This window comes from Anomaloglossus baeobatrachus, chromosome 1 (genome assembly GCF_048569485.1).
Source record: "Anomaloglossus baeobatrachus isolate aAnoBae1 chromosome 1, aAnoBae1.hap1, whole genome shotgun sequence".
Lineage (NCBI taxonomy): Eukaryota > Metazoa > Chordata > Amphibia > Anura > Aromobatidae > Anomaloglossus > Anomaloglossus baeobatrachus.
This window is the reverse complement of record NC_134353.1, coordinates 283124511-283144472: the sequence shown is the minus strand read 5'-3', so window position 1 is coordinate 283144472 and position 19962 is coordinate 283124511. Positions and strand designations below refer to the sequence as shown.

Sequence of the window (19962 nt, the reverse complement as noted above, 5' to 3'; positions counted from 1 at the left end):
TATACAGATAGGTTCATGTAGCATTTATTTACTATATTGATGGCTGGATCGTACACAACAAGCACTTTTTCTGCCTTTTGTGTTACCCCTATGTAGGACCTGCACTCCTCTTGGTATGTCTTGGACTATGTATTAAGGGGGCTTTACACGGTAGCGATATCGCTAACAATTTCTAGCGATAGCGACCGTGTAAGTACCCGCCCCCGTCGCGCATGCGATTGTTTGTGATCGCTGCCATAGTGAACATTATCGCTATGCAGCGTCACACATACTTACCTGGTCGGCGGCGTCGTTGTGACTGCCGAACAATCCCTCCTTCAAGGGGGAGGGACTTCGGCATCACAGCGACGTCACCGCTTCGTCACTAAGCGGCCGGCCAATCAAAGCAGAGGGGCGGAGATGAGCAGGACGTAACATCCCACCCACCTCCTTCCTTCCTCATTGGGGCCGGCGGCAGGTAAGGAGACGTTCCTCGCTCATGCAGTGTCACACATAGCGATGTGTGCTGCCGCATGAGCGATGAACCACAACGCTAAACAACCCTTACCGATTTTTGACTTTGGGACGACCTCTCCATGGTGAATGATTTTCACCATTTTTGAGGTCACCTTAGGTCGCTGGTAAGTATTACACGCTGCGATATCGTTAATGACGCCGGATGTGCGTCACTAACAACTTGACCCCGGCGACCAAACATTAACGATATCGTAGCGTGTAAAGCCCCCTTTACTCTGTAAAGTCTTATTTTGTTTGTACAAGTTCCCTCTGAATTGTAAAGTGCTGCGGACTATGTTAGTGCTATAAAAATAAAAAATATTATGCTCCTTGAATTCTATGCACATACTTTCTACTACATAATGGATTTTTCAAATTCTCCTTCACGTATGTTAAGCGGGCGTTACACGCTACGATTTTGCTACAGCGATCTCGTTGGGGTCACGGGATTTGTGACGCACATCCGGCCGCTGTAGTGATCTCGTAGTGTGTGACTCCAAGGAGCGATTTTGGATCATTGCAAAAACGTCCAAAATCGCTCCTCGTTGACATGGGGGTCCGCTCCCAATTATCGATACTATCGCTTTGCCGTTGTTGTTCCTCGTTCCTGCGGCAGTGCACATCGCTGTGTGTGATCCCCGTAGGAACGAGGAACATCTCCTTATCTGCCGCCAGCCACAATGTGGAAGGAAGGAGATGGGCGGGATGTTCGTCCAGCTCATCTCCGCCCCTCTGCTTTCATTGGGGCGGCCGCTTAGTAACGTCGCCGTGACGCCGAACGGACTGCCCCCTTAGAAAGGAGGCGGTACGCCGGTCACAGCGATGCAGGTAAGTATGTGTGATGGGAGTGCGTGATTTTGTGCGCGACGGGCAGCGATATGTCCGTTTCGCACAAACGAAGGGGGCGGGTCGCATGCTAGTGATATCGGTACCGATATCGTAGCATGTAAAGCCACCCTTAGGGGCACTTTGCACAGTACGACATCGCAAGCCGATGCTTGCGATGCTGAGCGCAATAGTCCCCGCCCCTGTCGCAGCTGCGATATCATGGTGATAGCTGGCGTAGCGAACATTATCGCTACGCCAGCTTCACATGCACTCACCTGCCCTGCGACGTTGATCTGGCCAGTGACCCGCCTCCTTATCAATGGGGCGGGTCGTGCGGCGTCAAAGCGACGTCACACGGCAGGCGGCCAATAGAAGCGGAGGGGCGGAGATGAGCGGGACGTAAACATCCCGCCCACCTCCTTCCTTACGCATAGCTGGCGTGAGCCGCAGAACGCAGGTAGGAGATGTTCCTCGCTCCTGCGGCTTCACACACAGCGATGTGTGATGCCGCTGGAACGAGGAACAACATCGTAACATCGGTCATTTCCAAATTATGGAAATGACCGACGCTACACCGATGATACGATTACGACGATTTTGCGCTCGTTAATCGTATCAAAAAGGCTTTACACACTACAATATCATCTGCGATGCCGGATGTGCGTCACTTTCAATTTGACCCCACCGACATCGCACCTGCGATGTCGTAGTGTTTGGATTGGAGTAAGGGCTAATGCGCACGTTGCTTATTTTTTTGCGTTTCTGCAGCGTTTTGAGCAGCAGCGTCACATTGTCAAAGTGCATGCGTTCTGGTTCCCCAGCAAAGTCTATGAGAATCATGCAAAATCTGTGCGCACGATGCTTTTTGAAACGCAGCGTTTTGATTGTCAAAAATTTTACAAAATCTCTGCGTTTAGAAAAGCAGCATGTCACTTCTTTTGAGCATTTTGGCAGCGTTCTACACCCATTGAAATCAATGAGTTGTTGAAAAACGCTACCAAAATGCTAAGCAGTGCGTTTGCACTGCATTTTTGTTGCAATCCACATGATTTTTTAACATAATAAACGCAGGTCTTTCGGTATCTCTCTCTCTGTCCATGTCGGTCTCTCCCTCCCACCCCCTCTCTCATACTCACCGATCCACGATCACCAGCGCAGCGCTGCACGGCGTTCACACTGTGGCGGCTTCTCCTCTTCTGAAGAAGCCGGACGCTCATTAATCCATCTCGTATTCCCTGCTTCCCCTGCCCACCAGTTCCTATGCTTGGCTGCAGTCAGACACGCCCCCATGCTGAGTGACAGCTGTCTCACTGCAACCAATCACAGCCACCAGTGGGTGTGTCTATATCGAGCAGTAAAAAAACTAAATAAATAATTTAAAAAAAATGACGTGCGGTTTCCCCCCAATTTTGATACCAGCCAGGGTAAAGCCACACGACTGAAGGCTGGTATTCTCAGGATGGGGAGCTCCACGTTATGGGGAGCCCCCCAGCCTAACAATATCAGCCAGCAGCCGCCCTGAATTCCCGCATCCATTAGATGCGACAGTCCCGGGACTCTACCCGGCTCATCCCGAATTGCCCTGGTGCGGTGGCAAACAGGGTAATAAGGAGTTAATGGCAGCAGCCCATAGCTGCCACTAAGTCCTAGGTTAATCATGGCAGGCATCTCCCCGAGATACCTTCTATGATTAACCTGTAAGTTAAAGAAAATAAACAGACACATCCAAAAAATCCTTTATTTGTAATGAAAGACAAAAAAACACCCTTTTTCACTACTTTATTAACCTCTCAAAAACACCTCCAGGTCCGACGCAATCCACGCAAGGTCCCACGGCGTTTTCAGCTCTGCTACATCGCAAGCTAACAGGAGCGGCAGTAGAACACCGCCGCTCCTGTGAGCTTCATGCGGCAACTTCATGCAGTGATTCGCACGATCAGCTCTGCTGTCACTGAGGTTACTCGCGGCCACCGCTCTCAGGTGGAGGACTGCAGCTGTGGCCGCGAGTAACCTGAATGAAAGCACAGCTGATCAGGCGGCTCACTGCAGTCACTCAGGGGATTTGCGATCACAGGTGAGTCCTTCACTTGTGACCGCAAATCAGGCTGCGACACAGAGAGAGAGCCGCGCGATGTCAGTGAAATTGGGTGAAGCTCTGATGTCACTGCTGCGGACTGCTGTATCCTGGCACTGACTCAGAGGTTCATATGAGTTCATGAGAGCACACAGAGACAGAGCCGCGGGATGACAATGAAGTCGGGTGCAGTTCACCCGAGTTCATTCTCATTGCCCGGTTCTGTCTGTGTCTGCTGTCAGCAGGCACGTAGCAGAGCTGGGGGACCGCACTGACAAAAATGCATCCGAAACGGATATAAAATGCATGCAAAATGCATGCAAAATACATGCGTTTTGGATGCATTCTTTTTGTCAACACGCAGCGTCACGTCTGCCGGAGGGTGCATTTATTTCTGCACTGGCCAGGACGCAGTGTGCGCATGAGCACTAACACATCAATATCCATCAGTGGATGTGTTACTCCAATCTTTTGTTGTTGTTGTTGTCATGGTCTGAGGGAGTAGATTCCACATAATAGATTTTTGGGAGGAATATTTAATGCCATAACTCCCTTCTTTTGACATATTTCTGGCCCTGTGATACTAGTGCTTGATGAATTGTATTTTGCTAGGACATGTGAACTTAGCCTGATGTAGGTTTCAAAGGTTTTCAACACTACAACACTAATGGGTACTTTGCACACTACGACATCGCAAGCCGATGCTGCGATGCCGAGCGCGATAGTCCCTGCCCCTGTCACAGCTGCGATATCATTGTGATAGCTGCCGTAGCGAATATTATCGCTACAGCAGCTTCACATGCACTCACCTGCTGTGCGACGTCGCTCTAGCCGGCGAACTGCCTCCTTATTAAGGGGGCGGGTCGTGCAGCGTCACTGCGACGTCACACGGCAGGCGGTCAATAGGAGCGGAGGGGCGGAGATGAGCGGGATGTAAACATCCCGCCCACCTCCTTCCTTCGCATATCCGATGGGAGCAGGTAGGAGATGTTCCTCACTCCTGCAACTTCACACACAGCGATGTGTGCTGCCGCAGGAGCGAGGAACAACATCGGACCGTCGCGTCAGCATAATTATGGAATTCGCCGACGCTACACCGATGATACGATTACGAGGATTTTGCGCTCGTTAATCGTATCATCTAGGATTTACACACTACGATGTCGAGAGCGTCGCAGGAAGCGCGTCACTTTCGACATGACCCCACCGACATCGCACCTGCGATGTCGTAGTGTGCAAAGTACCCCTATCAGCCAAACATCAGACTGTATTTAACTGAAGTATCTGCTGTGGTCACCAATTCATATTAGGACCTCATGTCTTGTTAGAAAGAAGACATAATGGTGGACCTTATGAACTGCGGTGAAAGAAAAATAAGACATTTAACCCTAGAACGCATATTGGGGGCCTTTTAGCTTACATTTTGGCTTATATCTGCAAAATTACTTTAGTTAGAATTTTGAAACTCCAGGTATTCCTCAAGTATGTCGTTGTTGATAATATCCAGTTGTTCATATAATTTTTTTCATAGGCATTATGGTGTAACAATGCTTGTTTGGTTAAAACTACATCTGTACGAATTGGGGGCCTCCGCTGTTTTTATCATGTTCTCAGAAGTGTTTGTGTCTCAAGTTACTTTATTTGTACTCAGTAATGCTGGTGGAGGGGCCAGGGTGTGGATAATAACATGTGAGGATGTCATGTGATTTTTGGAGGGAGTGATAAGGCCATGACATCACCTCAGGTCCTCTGAACACAGTAATGAGCTGTGTATAGAGTACTGAGGACAGTATACACTGTGAGCTAATAGCTGAAGGACCTGTGATAAGATAAGCTGTTGAGAGGAAATCTGATTCATTTTCAGTTTCTGTTTCTAAGGCTATGTGCCCATGCGGACAGTGTCCTGTGGATATATCCGCAAGACATTCCGCAGGAGCTCCTAGAAAACTGCACCACAACTTTTGTCTGTTTCCATGCTGCGGAATGTCGTGCGGATATGGTGCGGACATTCTGCATTGAGGATACAGTGCCATGGCTTCGGCACTGCATCCTCAATGCAGAACAAGTGCTGCAGTGATGGGGGAGTTCATACTTACCTCCATCATGCAGCACCTCGCTTTCCGGCAGCCGGGTCACTCTCTCAGCGTCTTCAGGAGAAGCTGTCACATGACCGGAGCTCGTGCAGGCTCCGCCCACCTCTTCCTTCCTGACCTGGATTCACGTGGGCACAGCATTTCCCAAATGCCATAGAAATGGCTGGGGAGTAGCTGTGCTGCAGATTTCTGGAAAATCCGCGGCTTTTCCGCAGCGTGGGCACATAGCCTAAGAAGCTTACAAAGGATAGAGCTTGTGAGCCACAAAACTCCAGAGTATTGTACACCACCTAAAAGTATAAAAGGTAAGAGCTGCTGAGGGTGAGAGGAAGAAGGGGGGACATTACACTTACAGTGTGTCACACACAAGCAAACAGTGGACAACTCTGATTGTGTTCATTGTTTTTTTTTTTAGTTTGCAAACATCTAGTCAGCAATGGCACAGTCTTCCTCCAAGTGTCTGACTGACCAAGAGATTAAAGCGATTATGTTTCAAAGCGATGATGAAAGTGAACTATCTTTGTTTGATGAAGAATATCTGCCACCAGCTAATCAAACATCCTCATATAGTGATTCTTCTGATGATGAAGAAGTAAATCTAGTGGATCCTCAAGAAGTGATAAGTAGAACATCCAAAACGAATGTTTTTTGGGACAGTAATCCTACATTAGTCGGACGTACTCCAATACACAATATTGTGAGACAGGCTCAAGGAGCTGTGGGAAGTCCCAGTTACTTTACCCCTAAAGATGTATTCTGTACTTATTTTTTTGACAATATTGCAGAAGAGGTCCTATTATGTTCAAACCTAGAAGGAAGATGTATTGCTTCTGCAAAAAAATAAGTCCTGGAAAAATATCTCAAAAGAGGAATTTTATGCATATATTGGACTTTTACTGCTGGCAGGGAGTCAAAAATCGTATGATGTCCCAATACGAGAATTATTTCTGGACCCACTTTCTGATCCACACTATAAGGCGACAATGTCAGTGGGCAGATATGAGGAAATTAGAAGAATCATTTGCTTTGATGATAAGCAAACTCATGCAGCGAGGTTTGAAACAGACAAATTAGCCCCTATCAGTTATATCTGGAACATATTTATTAAAAATTGCACAAAACTTTACAATCCTAGTACTAATGTTACTGTAGATGAGCAACTTGTACCGTTCAGAGGACACTGCAAATTCATACAATACATGCCCAGCAAGCCAGCCAAGTACGGAATAAAAATCTTCTGGATGTGTGATTCTGCAAATTATTATGGCATAAATAGCGTAATCTACTGTGGCAAAGAGGTTGGTGCAGAAGTACAGAAGGATCTAAGGTCTGAAATAGTCAAAACTCTTGCTGTTCCAATATTCAATTCAGGTAGAAACATCGCCATGGACAATTATTTCACCAATGTTGAACTGGGCAATTTTCTGCTTGCAAAAGCTATTACACTTCTTGGTACTATAAAGCAAAACAGACGAGAAATTCCAGCAGCACTCAAACACAATCATCAGCGAGCACTTTATATGAGAGTGTCTTTGGATTCAATAAAAAAGCAACTTTGGTATCTTACAAGGCGAAGAAGGAGAAATCTGTAATTTTACTCAGTACCATGCATCACGATTGCAGTGTTGACAGCAATAACCAAAAATTGAAACCAGAAATCATCCTGCATTACAATGCAACAAAAGGAGGTGTAGATAAAATGGATGAGATGGTGGGAGAATATTCGTGTAAGAGGCAAACAAAACGATGGCCTGTAGTTTTATTTTCAAATATGCTTGATGTAGCAGCCCTAAATTCATTCATTATTTATACAGAAACTCATCCGGAATTTCATGCACAGAGGAAGGACAGGAGACACATATTCTTGAAGGACCTTTGTCATGAACTTGTAATGCCTCACATGATAGAGCGAAGCGACTTGAAATGCTTGCCAAAGCAAACTAAAGAAGCAATGAAACGGTGTGGCGTACAGTTTCAGATTATTCCACAGCCAGGAGAAACAAAACGAAAGTGTTGTTTCATGTGTCCAAGAAACATAGAGAGGAAAACTGAGCGATATTGTTCCACTTGTAAGGAAACTGTTTGCAAAGAACACTCTTATGAAAAAATAACATGTCAGAATTGTTTGGAAGACTAATATAATAGAAAAGAAAGTTAGAATAAAAATGTAGCTGCAGCTAGTTTGCTATAGATTTCTATCTGTTTTTGTGTGTTTTCATGTCTTTGCGTGAAATTTGGGAAAAAAAAAGATTTTTTTGGTGTTTTCTGTGAAAAATTATAATTAAAATTTTGTCCACTATTCATATTTTATTGAGCAATTTTGAAATAAACTTGTGAAAGTTATTTAAGTGTGTTTTTCTATATTATGTGCATGGGGGCCTAAAAGGCCCCAATACGTTAATATGTATATTTTTAATGTCATGCATTCTAGGATTAAAAGACATTTTTCTCACTCATTTAAAGCATTCAGGGGATTATTGTTAAGGGTTTAAAGAAAAGTTATGGAAAATGTAGAAGATGCATAAGAAAAGCTTGTCTCATTAAATTTTGCTATAGCGCTTTCATGTTTTGCATGATTTTCCAACAGCCCTTTCAATCATTCTCACACCCTTTAAGGTGTTAACTAGATAACATCCAGCTAAGAAGTGATGCTCTGCAAGAACACTGGAGATAATAAACACTTCTTTAACTTATCTTTATCGCTAATTAGGTCTGAACTCTTTGGATGTGATTTGCTGCCACCCGTGTGATAAGAGGGCACATTTCTCATCATATTCACACTTTTGATTAGCCTTATTTTTGCAATAATTTTCTCAGCAGTCTTAAGTCTTTCCCTCCGGAGAATTTAGAGCTCGCCTAATAATAACAGTACAGGATACAGCTGCATTAAAAAGTTCATCACAGAAAAATGTGAGTTCCAAAATTCTCTTTTTGTTTTCTTCCCAGGCTAACTAACTAACATGCATTGCTTGAGAGTCCTTACTTGCACTTTTTATCTAATAAAAGCCATGATACCAGTTAGATTAATTACTAGCAATACATTTCCATGTGAGAATAGCTAAAATATTGATATTTTGGGGTTAGGACTCCATAAATTGTGTGTTTGTTATTGTCCTCAAAGAAAACTCAAGTGAAATCCAAAGTTTTGTATATGAATTCACGCAAAATTCATCATTTCTGATTCTAGTTCTTTCTCTTAGGTTTCAAAATGATAACATAGGGATAACATTTGCCTGTCTATTGCAAAGCAACAATCTAGTGAGTTCTCCATAGTCATGGGTGCATTCTGTCATTGGAATTCCTTTACATGGCTTCATGTTTTCATAGCAGATGATGAAAGGTGGCTGCAAACTGAATTATCTGTGATATCTATGCTTCTTCATGTAGTCGCCTGAAGTTAGCACACTACGTGTGACATACATGGTGAGACACAGGGTGTAGACTCTCCTGTACTCTACACAGGAGAGCTTTCTTATTATAATCGACTGCCAAGGGGAAGTAAAAGAAGAGGGAGACGTAGATGTTATATAAAAAGCCCAAGGCATTTCATGAATTTGAAAAGATATGGGATGTATGGCTCCATACCCTTGGTATGCCTTCTAGAACACATGAAAGTATATTTGATTTGATGGAAAATGTAACCTTTGTAATATGGCAAGTTGCTGTTTTTAGTAAATGAAAAATACTTGAAATGAGTACCTATTTGGTGTAGTTTTTATCTGTTATATCTCATTCCAAAAGATTTTGAAAATATAGCCTTGTTCTCATAGGTTACTGCTGATCAGTGGCAGCCCAGAATTGCACACTAGTGGTGATGTCACTGAGTTACTGACGTTACCGATGGTGAGAAATTCCACTATATAAAGAGAAGGGCTGCACACTAGCGACAGTGCAAGGGGAATAAATTTAAAGCAGAAACTGCTATGTGAATACTGACATGAAAAATACAATAGCTATATGTAAAAATGAAAATATGACAATGGTATCTGCATAATTGCTATAAACGTTAAGAATAAAGAGAAATCTATTGAATTGATCAACACAACAGAGCCTCAACACCTCATCACGGTATTCTCTTACATTGGGATCCCTAGCTAATGTGTGTCGTGTCTTGCAGTGAAAAAACCTACCGTGTATGGGAAGCTGAGACCCAGGCTATATATGTATAATGTGGACCGGCAATAGGTGTGGGTGGGGTTGGGTTCGCAAACAAAAGACTACAAACCAATTAAGAAATAACGTTTGGAACACCACGTTCTCATAGGTTACTGCCAATCAGTGGTAGCCCAGAAATTTGCACTAGCGGTGATGTCACTGAGTTACTGATGTTACCGCTAGTGAGAAATTCCAAGCTGCCACTGATCGGTAGTAACATATGGAGCCTCATTCTGAAAACGTTCTCACAACAAAGCTCCATAGGAATTGATGGACGTTGTGAGACAATACTCCAGTGAATTACAAATAAGCTGAGCAGCAACACTCAATGTCAAGCAGCAGCTGCTAAAGCAAACAAGATTTTAGGATGTATAAAAAGAGAGATTATGTCCCATGATCCCAACATATTGTTACCCCTCTATAAATCACTTGTAAGGCCACATCTTGAATATGGGATCCAGTTTTGGGCTCCACATTTTAAAAAGGACATTCAGAAGTTAGAGTCAGTTCAAAGGCGGGCAACTAGACTACTACTAGGAATGGAAGGCCTCCCATATGATGACAGGTTGAAAAACTTAGATATGTTTAGCTTAGAAAAAAGACGTCTCAGAGGAGATCTCATTTATATGTATAAATACAAGTGTGGTCAATATAAAGGACTGGCACATGACTTATTTCTTCCAAAGACAATACTAAGGACCAGGGGGCACTCACTGTGAGTGGAAGAAAAGCGATTCCGACAGCTAAATAGGAAAGGGTTCTTTACAGTTAGAGCAGTCAGACTGTGGAATGCCCTACCACAAGAGGTTGTAATGGCAGATACTATAACAGCTTTTAAAAAAGGGCTGGATGATTTCCTCAGTAAACAAAACATTGTTGGTTATAAATGACTTAGTGACCAAATGTAGAACTGGTGGAGGAAGGTTGGACTAGATGGACCTAGGTCTTTTTTTCAACCTAAGTAACTATGTAACTATGAATTACTTCGGAATGTCGAGGATTGTTTTAATTCAATATATTGGTGAACTAGGGCATGTGGGGGGAGTGTTCACTCAAATAACTTTTTTTTTCCTATGTGCATTTTTTTCAACTCTATACTTTCTGGCTTAGTCTGATAGGTGCCTCTCCATTACTAACACCTGGGCTTGATTCCAGCTGTTAATTCACAGTTGACATCCCAAATTGGAAAGGAAGAAAGGTATACCAGATACGGGATCACCACAAAATCAAGTTTTATAAGAAAATTACTTTATTGTACAAAAACCACATGTCTTCAAACCGGGAGCGTAGCACACACAGAGGATGGTTAAAAACACTTAAAAAAGCCTATGGCATGATACACCAAACACATTGGAAAACATTAATATAAGTATGGATATGTATAAATATACAATACCAATAACTTCTCCTTATGCACAATAAATATTTGAAACACAATTACACATTATATGCGATACATTGGCTTTGTAATTTCTGCATATATGGAGAAACAATAGTGACATCCTGCGCTTACGCTGTATGAACCTGCATGTGTGTATATATTAGAGGTGCTCCTATATTATAGGCCTATATGTAGTAGCCATAGCATTATGCGCCGGGTAGGAATGTGATTTGATAGCGCTATAAGCTTTTATGTCCGGCGCATGCGCAGTGTGAGATGGAGGCGGCTCTCTCTTTGTCATGTGATGTAAATGATGTAAAACTGCATAAGTCCGTACAGATAATAAGTATTATATTCAAGCGCCGCCATATTATATACCTACAGCCAGCATGCTTAACGGTATGCGATGATGATTTTGTGAGCACTGCCCGCTTTGACGGTCGGCGCATGCGCAGTACGAGTGGGGGTTGCACTTTTTCATGTCATGTGACTCAAACAAGATGGCGGCTGCCATCAGAACGCTGCAAGCACATGAGACTCTCCAGCTGCGTTACTGGTGAGTGTTAATACATTCCCTTTATATATGACACATGAGGAAGTAATGCACAGCTTTTCTCTTTCCCCTGAGGAAGCCACCCTTAGAGGTGGCGATACGCGTGGGGTCATTCCATTGGGAAACCCTTCTCCTTATGCCACTTCCACTTACATGGTTTTTTCCATCTTATTGATATCTTACAGATAGTAAGTATAGACTGGGATATCCTAATGCTTTATGCAGGTTTAATGCTCTGGTCTGTCTCAGGTGATAATAGATCACTGGTTATTATATGTTGATGTTGACACAGTCGGAACTACACAGCTGGCTAAACTGCCTAGGACCCCAGGATTTGATACTGTGTTACTCTATAGCATAGCAACCATTTATATAATTTCTTGGGGACCTTATGTAGCTTGCCATATCGCTAATGGTGTTATAATCCTACAGATAGTGAATATAGACTGGGATACCCTAATGCTTTGTGCAGGCTTAATGCTCTGGTCTGTCTCAGGTGATAATAGATCACTGGTTACTATGTGTTGATGTTGTCACAGTCAGAACTACACAGCTTGCTAAACTGCTCAGGACCCCAGGATTGATACTGTGTTACTCTATAGCATAGCAACCATTTATATAATTCCTTGGGGACCCTATGTAGCTTGCCATATCATTAATGGTGTTATAATCCTCTGTTCTGTGGTATACTAAAACTGACTGTGCTACTTAATACTAACCAAATTACAAAGCCAATGTATCGCATATAATGTGTAATTGTGTTTCAAATATTTATTGTGCATAAGGAGAAGTTATTGGTATTGTATATTTATACATATCCATACTTATATTAATGTTTTCCAATGTGTTTGGTGTATCATGCCATAGGTTTTTTTAAGTGTTTTTAACCATCCTCTGTGTGTGCTACGCTCCCGGTTTGGAGACATGTGGTTTTTGTACAATAAAACAATTTTCTTATAAAACTTGATTTTGTGGTGATCCCGTATCTGGTAAACCTTTCTTCCGTTCCAATTTGGCATAGCTTTCCGTATACCTGGAGATCCCACGGGTTGGTGCCCTTCCTCCTTTTGTGTTAATCCTTCACAGTTGACATCCATCCCAAAAGCATAACCCCAACTGCCACAGCACCAAGGCAATCGTGAAGAGCTTGACAAAGCGCCACAATTGGCACATCTAATGGATACACCACTCCTGGGACAGCTGTGGGCTGCTATTTTTAGACTAAATAACCATAGGCTTTCCCAGCCTGATAATACCAGCCCCCAGCTGTCTGCTTTACCTTGGCTAGTTATCAAAAATAGGGGGTCACCACACCATTTTTTTTAAACTATTTATTTAAATAATGTAAAAAAATGGAGTGGAATCCCCTCTATTGATAATCAGTTAAGGTAAAGCTGACAGCTGTCTGTTTTACTTGCGCTGGTTATTAAAAATAGACGTGAGCCCACGTAATTTTTCTTTATTGTTCACAGCTGCATACAGACAACTTCCGCATGCAATAAAGCTTGTTAATTGACTGTGCTGCAGTCCTTCAACAAACTTCATTAACAATAAGTCCGTGTACAAATCTCAGAGACTCGGTGCCCGGTATGAATTCCGAACTTTACAGTTCGAATTCGCTCATCCCTAGTAGCTATGAAACAGCAATTTTTTTTTTGTCTGAAATTGAAGGCAAGAGGACAGCTGAACTCACAAGGAAAATACTGTTTACAATTATTAAAATAGTTGAAAACCTAGGCCAAGTTTTATATTTTGGCAAGCAGCAGTATTCAACATTTGTCTTGTCTGCAAATCTGATAAAATGTTTTTTTGCCATTTGGCTTTACAAACTTTTTAAATAGTACAAATTTTATGAAGAAAGTGGAAGAAAAAAAAGAAAAGAAAAGAAAAAAAAAATCATAATGGCTTCTTCTTTCTTATAATAACACGTTGCATCATAAACAAATTACAGGCTTTTCGGTTGTTATTACCTCTGCCATGTCGCAGTTTCTTTCACTCATTACACTGCTTGGGTTAGTTCAGTTTAAATGGTATTTTTGTAAAGCTTTTTCTTTTCCTTTTTGAGGAGAAGCAGTTGACAGTAGTAGAAGGCAGACAATAATTTAGTGGCTAGTTCGTTGAATTAAAGTCCAAATACAGAAATGTGTCAGCTGAACACTGTAGCTAAGTTGATGAAAACCTTATGGTCAAATTAAACCTCCTTAGACCTTGTGATTGTCTCTTTGTCCAAAATAAATTTTGAATGGCTGTTCCTTATTTTTGTGCACATATAATCACATATTTTGGGTTGTGACATTCTTTCTATACTTCCTGTAGCTTGTTATGTTTGCTTTAGCGAAGCTCATGCCTCATATCTGTCAGCCCTATTTGTAGATGAAGGTTGATAACGCACCATAATCTAACAAGGAGGCACATTACAGGGGCCGGAACAGGATGGAACACACTGCTCTGCTCTGCTTCACAAATTATTTAGACAGTATGGTACATGTTCATTAATCTTGGCTCATGTTCTATATAATATTTTGACTATCCCAGCTTTTAGAAAAAACAAGCTCAAAACTCTTTACAATTTAAAATCACTGGGGATAAATGTGTTGATTGGATACAGTAGGTTCCCAAAGACATCATTCCAACTATAAAAATAGGGGAAAGAACACAACTCTGCTTCTACTAGTCACACAACGTCTGAACTGCAACTTTCCTTTTACCAAATGGCACTAAAAAGAAGAATAAGATATGAAAGCCTAATATTTAAAGAATGGCAAAGCACAACATAAATTTACTTCTAATTTCCCCAACAATATATCAATGTTAAAGGGAACCTGTCAGGTGCAATATGCACCCAGAACCATGAGCAGTTCTGGGTATATATTGCTAATCCCTGCCTAACTGTCCTAGCATCTAGTAGCATAGATAAAGAGATCTTTAGACAAAGTATTTCTAAATATCCTTTATGATATGCTAATGAGTGCAAGGACTAGTCGCAAGTGTGTTAGATCATGTGCTGCTTTACCTTGGATAGTTATCAAAAATAGAGGGGATCCCACACCATTTTTTTAAACTATTTATTTTATTAATTATTACTCCCAGGTCTCTGCTAGGAATGAAATAAATACATTTAAAAAATTGCTTGGAGTCCTCCCCAATACATTTAAAAAAATGGTGTGGGGACCCCCTATTTTTTAGAACCAGCCAAGGTAAAGCATATAGCTGTATTATCAAGTTGGGAAAGCATATGATTATTTGACCTTTCCCAGCCTAAAAAAAGCAGCCCACAGCCACCATAGAAGATGCATTAGATGTGCCAATTCTGGCTCTTAGGCCCGTCTCCTCCTGATTGCCCTGTTGCAGAAGCAACTGTGTTTATATTTTGGGGGTTAATGTCATCTATGAATTAACAGCTGGCATCAAGGCTAGGGCTTAGTAATCAAGAGGCTTCTATCAAACACCCCCATTACTAATCCGGTAAGTGTAAAGTAAAAAACACATACATAAGAAAAAATAGTTTATTTGAATAAAGACTCCCCCATACTCCCTTGATCAGCAATGTTATGCCTATTTTAATGTTACACTAAGTTCAAGTAAAACAAATTTGTTAATTTTTGATTTGTACTTCAACCACTGGGCATCGTCATGTTTTGGTTGGTGAATTCCCAATAGAAAAATCTTGAGGTGCCCTACCTTTGATTGTTAATTTTCATTAAATTTGTTAAAATTATGGAAACAAAAGTCTCAAAATTGGAAAAGTGCTTTAAGACAAGAACACGTGCTTCTTAGACAGATGTATGTATAATCTATTTTTGTTTATAATAATAAAGAAAGTGTCACTTTTTACACTTCCATTTTACAGCTGTTATATATTTTCCTCACTTTCAGCGAGTCACCTGCTTACACAATATTTATAGGAAAAAAAGATACGGCTTCACATACAAATCCTATCTTATTTTAATCAAATATTTCCTTCCTGGTTTTTCAAAGCTATATTTTTTATATATATATATATATATATATTTCATATTATATATATATATATATATATATATATATATATATATATATATATATATATATATATATATATATATATATATATTTCTAGTGTATTTCACACTAGATAGAAAATTAGACTACCAAAAATAATCAATCATTAACAATTTGAGGGCTAGCTCCACCTGTAATAGAAATAAAGAAACCTTTATGGTAAATGCTTTCAAATTTCATATCAGAGTTATAATGTAATAAAAATCTTCAACGCGTTTCGAACTCGACAAGTGTTCTTAATCATAAAATTACAACCTCTCACTACACTTACATAAGCTTAAATAAAGTCATTTAGTGAGACCTTATTGTAAATGCATTGCAGATTTTTATTGCACTATATATCCGTTATGTAATTTTAAAGGAACTACAAGATACATTTTTGACAGGGATTCAGCTGCTCATGAATCATTCTTAATTGGATACTCAGAAGCTTTGCAAGGCAAAGTATTGGGCGCTCCTTAAAGATTCAAGCGACTGGGTGAGCTGGCATTGCATTTTATGATACACTACAAAATGTTGCCATTTTGCATTTTCTGTAATTTACACCTTTTCTGAAAACAAAATTGGTTTGTTGTGATTTTCTTAAATAGTTGTAAAACAAGGTGATTTCACCACGCTTTTATTAAAACACAGAAATTGTGAACATTGCCATGACGGGTGTACTTGGTGCAGATGGCAGATGAAAGATGTCCCTTCTTAAAATTGTATTTAAACAGAAAAATGAAGTTCCCGAAGGTATAAAATATACAGTCATGGCAGAAAGTGTTGGCATCCTTGAAATTGTTCCAGAGAATGAAGTATTTCTCAAAGAAAATTATTGCCATATCACATGGTTTTTAATTCACATGTTTATATCCTTTGTGTGTATTGAAAAAAACACAAAAAAAGAGAAAAAAGTCAAATTGGACAGTGTTGCACTCAAAACCTTAAAAAGGGCAGAACAAAATTGTTGTAAATACATTGTCAAAATTTTGATTAACCAACTTTGATTCAAGCAAGTGATGCTCATTTAAATTCACCTGTGGCAAGTAGCAGATATAGGCAATAGGAAAATCATTCTTAAAACCAGATGAAAAGGTGAGAAGTTGACTCATTGTTTGAATTGTGTGTCTGTTTGTGCCACTCTGTGTGTGCCAACTAAGCATGGAGAACACAAAGAGGGGAAAAGAACTGCCTGGGGACTTAAGAACCAAAACTGTTGAAAATATCATCAATCTCAAGGGTAATGAAAAATGGGAAAAATTAGCATTGGTAAAAATAAAACAAATGTATTTATTGAAGATGCAAATCAAGTCATATTTTAAAAGGCCATATAGGCATACAAAGCCCATGTTTCAAGCGCGCTATGCGCTCTTACTCATAGATAATAAGATCTGTGAAAACATCTCAAGATTTCAAGTTCGTCTCCAGAGATCTTGATGTTGCTTTGTCCACGGTACACAACATAATCAAGTTTACAACTCATGGCACTTTAGCTAATCTCCCTGGGCTTGAACTGAAGTAGAAAAATTGATGAAAGTTTGCAACGCTAGTTAGTGCAGATGCTGGATAACCAGCCCCACTCCACCTACAAAGAAATTCAAGCTGTCCTGCAGGCTCAGCGTGCATCAGTGTCAGCGTGAACGATTCGTTGACATTTGAATGAAATGAAAAGCTATGCCAGGAGACTCAGGAGTACCTCACTGCTGACACAGAGACATAAAAAGATAGACTGCTGTGTGACACAATTTATATAAGCCAAAAGCCTGGGAAAGCGTCTTTTGGACAGATGAGCTCAAGATAGAGCTTTTTGGTAAGGCACATTATTCTACTGTTTACCGACAACGGAAAGAGGCCTTCAAAGAAGAGAACACAGTACATATAATCAAATATGGTGGAGGTTCAAAGATGTTTAAAAATGTTTTGGGTTGTTTTGCTGCCTCTATCACTGGGTGCCTTGACTATGTGCAAGGCATTATAAAATCTGAAGATTAGCAAAAATTTTGGGTCACAATGTAGAGCACAGAAAGCTAAGTTTTTTAGGTCATGGGTCTTCCAGCAGGAAAATGACCCCAAACAAACTTCAAGAACCATCCAGAAATGGATGGAAACAAACAGAAAGTACTGAAGTGGCCAGCAATGAGTTCGGACATACATCCTATGGAACACATGTGGAGAGATCTTAAAATTGATGCTGATCTTAAAACATGAGACCTGGAGCATTTTATAAAAGAAGAGTGGTCTAAAATTCCAGTTGAGAGGTGCAAAAAGCTTGTGGATGGTTATAGGAAGTGATTGATTGCAGCTATTTATTCCAAAGGGTTTGCAAAAAATACAATTAAGGGTGCCCACAATTTTGTCAGGCCCATTTTGGGGGTTTTGTGTGAAATTCTGTCCAATTTGCTTTTTTGTTCTCTTTTTTTTTGTGTTGTTCCAATACACACAAAAGTAATAAACATGTGTATAACAGAACATGTAATTGCAATCATTTTCTAGGAGAAATATTTCATTTTCTGACACAATTTCAAGGGTGCAAATTTCGACACTGACTGTATGTGATAGCTCAGCTAATCAGATTAACCACAATATTTGACTCAAGGGCCTTAATACACTTGGCTGGTGTCTGTTATATAACTTTACAGCATTTATCAGAAATGCTGTAAATTCCTTGTCACTAGCAATTTTAGCTTCCACTTTAATAACAAAAAGCCACCAGGAATTTAACCAGGGGTTAAAGCAAACCATGTTTCCATTTTTTGTCTAAGAGAACAAGCCAATCTAACATAAGGAGTTATCAGAACAATATTCTGATATTAAAAATATTGATTAGCTCAGATGATTATTAGGATGTAGTTACATCTATGACTACACCTTGTAAAAGAACAATACTGAGTAATTATTATGACAGAGTAATAATATATCCTCCATTGGGAGGCCATGCAAGTCCTACGCTATTGCAGCTTACATAAATATGTATTCAAACATTGTCCTTATCTTTTATTTATAAAGGGTTATCACTTTCCATAGAATACACACAGGGGAATAAAGCAAACATACACTGATAAAAATACAGGAACAAAGAACGTGATAGAAGGAACAGGACATACTTAAAGGAGAAATACATGATTGTGTTAGAAAAGGAATGGAACGGCTAAGGACAAACTGTCTTAAACAAATGCAATCAGCACTTTGAGCTTTCCTGAACCCATAAGAAACTATGTGCAGTGGTAAAATATTACATAATTAAACTGCTGAATTCCCATAAAGAGCTGTTTCTTCTCACAGCACAGTGCTTGCTACATTTATTTCAACTTAGAAAATAATAATCTGTCAATCAAAGGGATTATATCACCTATGGTATTTTAATATATTTTTTTCTATTCTGCTTTTCTATTCTGATTCCTTCTTGCCTAAAGGCCGCTTTACACGCTGCGATCTCGCTAGCGAGATCGCTAGCGTGCGTACCCGCCCCCATCGTTTGTGCGTCATGGGCAAATCGCAGCCCGTGGCGCACAAAATCACGCAGACCCGTCACACTACTTACCTGCCTAGCGACGTCGCTGTGACCAGCGAACCATCTCCTTTCTAAGGGAGCGGTTCGTTCGGCGTCACAGCAACGTCACTAAGCAGCCACCCAATCAAAGCGGAGGGGCGGAGATGAACGGGACGAACATCCCGCCCACCTCGTTCCTTACTCATTGCGGGCGGCCGCAGGTAAGGTGAGGTTCCTCGTTCCTGCGGTGTCACACATAGCGATGTGTGCTGCCGCAGGAACAACGAACAACATCGTACCTGCAGCAACGATAATTGGGAATAGGGGGGCATGTCAACAATTAGCGATTTTGCACGTTTTTGCGACGATTTAAAATCGCTCATAGGTGTCACACGCAACGACATCGCTAACACAGCCAGATGTGTGTCACAAATTCCGTGACCCCAACGACATCGCTTTAGCGATGTCGTAGCATATAAAGCGGCCTTTACTTCTGGCTAACAGCATTTAGGCTAGGGCCCCACTTTGTGTTTTTAACCTGCGTTTCTGCAGCGTTTTGAGCTGCAGCGTTTCATGGCCAAATGCCTTGTGTTTTGTTTTTCCATGTTATCCTATGGAAAATGTGAAATTTCTGACCACACTTTGCGTTTCAAAATGCTGCGTTTAATTTGCATATTTTGTGGCAAAAACCATGCGTTCAAAGAAGCAACATGTCAATTGTTTTTGCCATTTTGGGTGCGTTTTGCTAACATTGAAGTCAATGAGAAATGGCAAAAACCAAGATTCCTTCAAATTCCTGCGTTTTACCTGCTTTTTATGTGCAGAAAACATGCATTTTGGACTACCAAAATGCATGCTTTTTGGGCATTA

The 19962-nt window shown here is 40.8% G+C and overlaps 1 protein-coding gene and 1 long non-coding RNA gene across 6 annotated transcripts in view; one reads left to right on the top strand and one right to left on the bottom strand.

Moving 5' to 3' along the window:
* Nucleotides 1-7798, top strand: part of LOC142311848 (uncharacterized) — a 90448-nt gene extending 82650 nt beyond the window's left edge. Inside the window, exon 3 of the long non-coding RNA XR_012754305.1 lies at nucleotides 5906-7798. This is a non-coding gene — a long non-coding RNA (uncharacterized LOC142311848). The remainder of the gene's footprint in view (nucleotides 1-5905) is intronic.
* The window catches only part of PDE5A (phosphodiesterase 5A), a 394028-nt gene that overhangs the window by 196047 nt on the left and 178019 nt on the right, over nucleotides 1-19962 (bottom strand). The gene's annotated exons all lie outside the window — the stretch shown is intronic.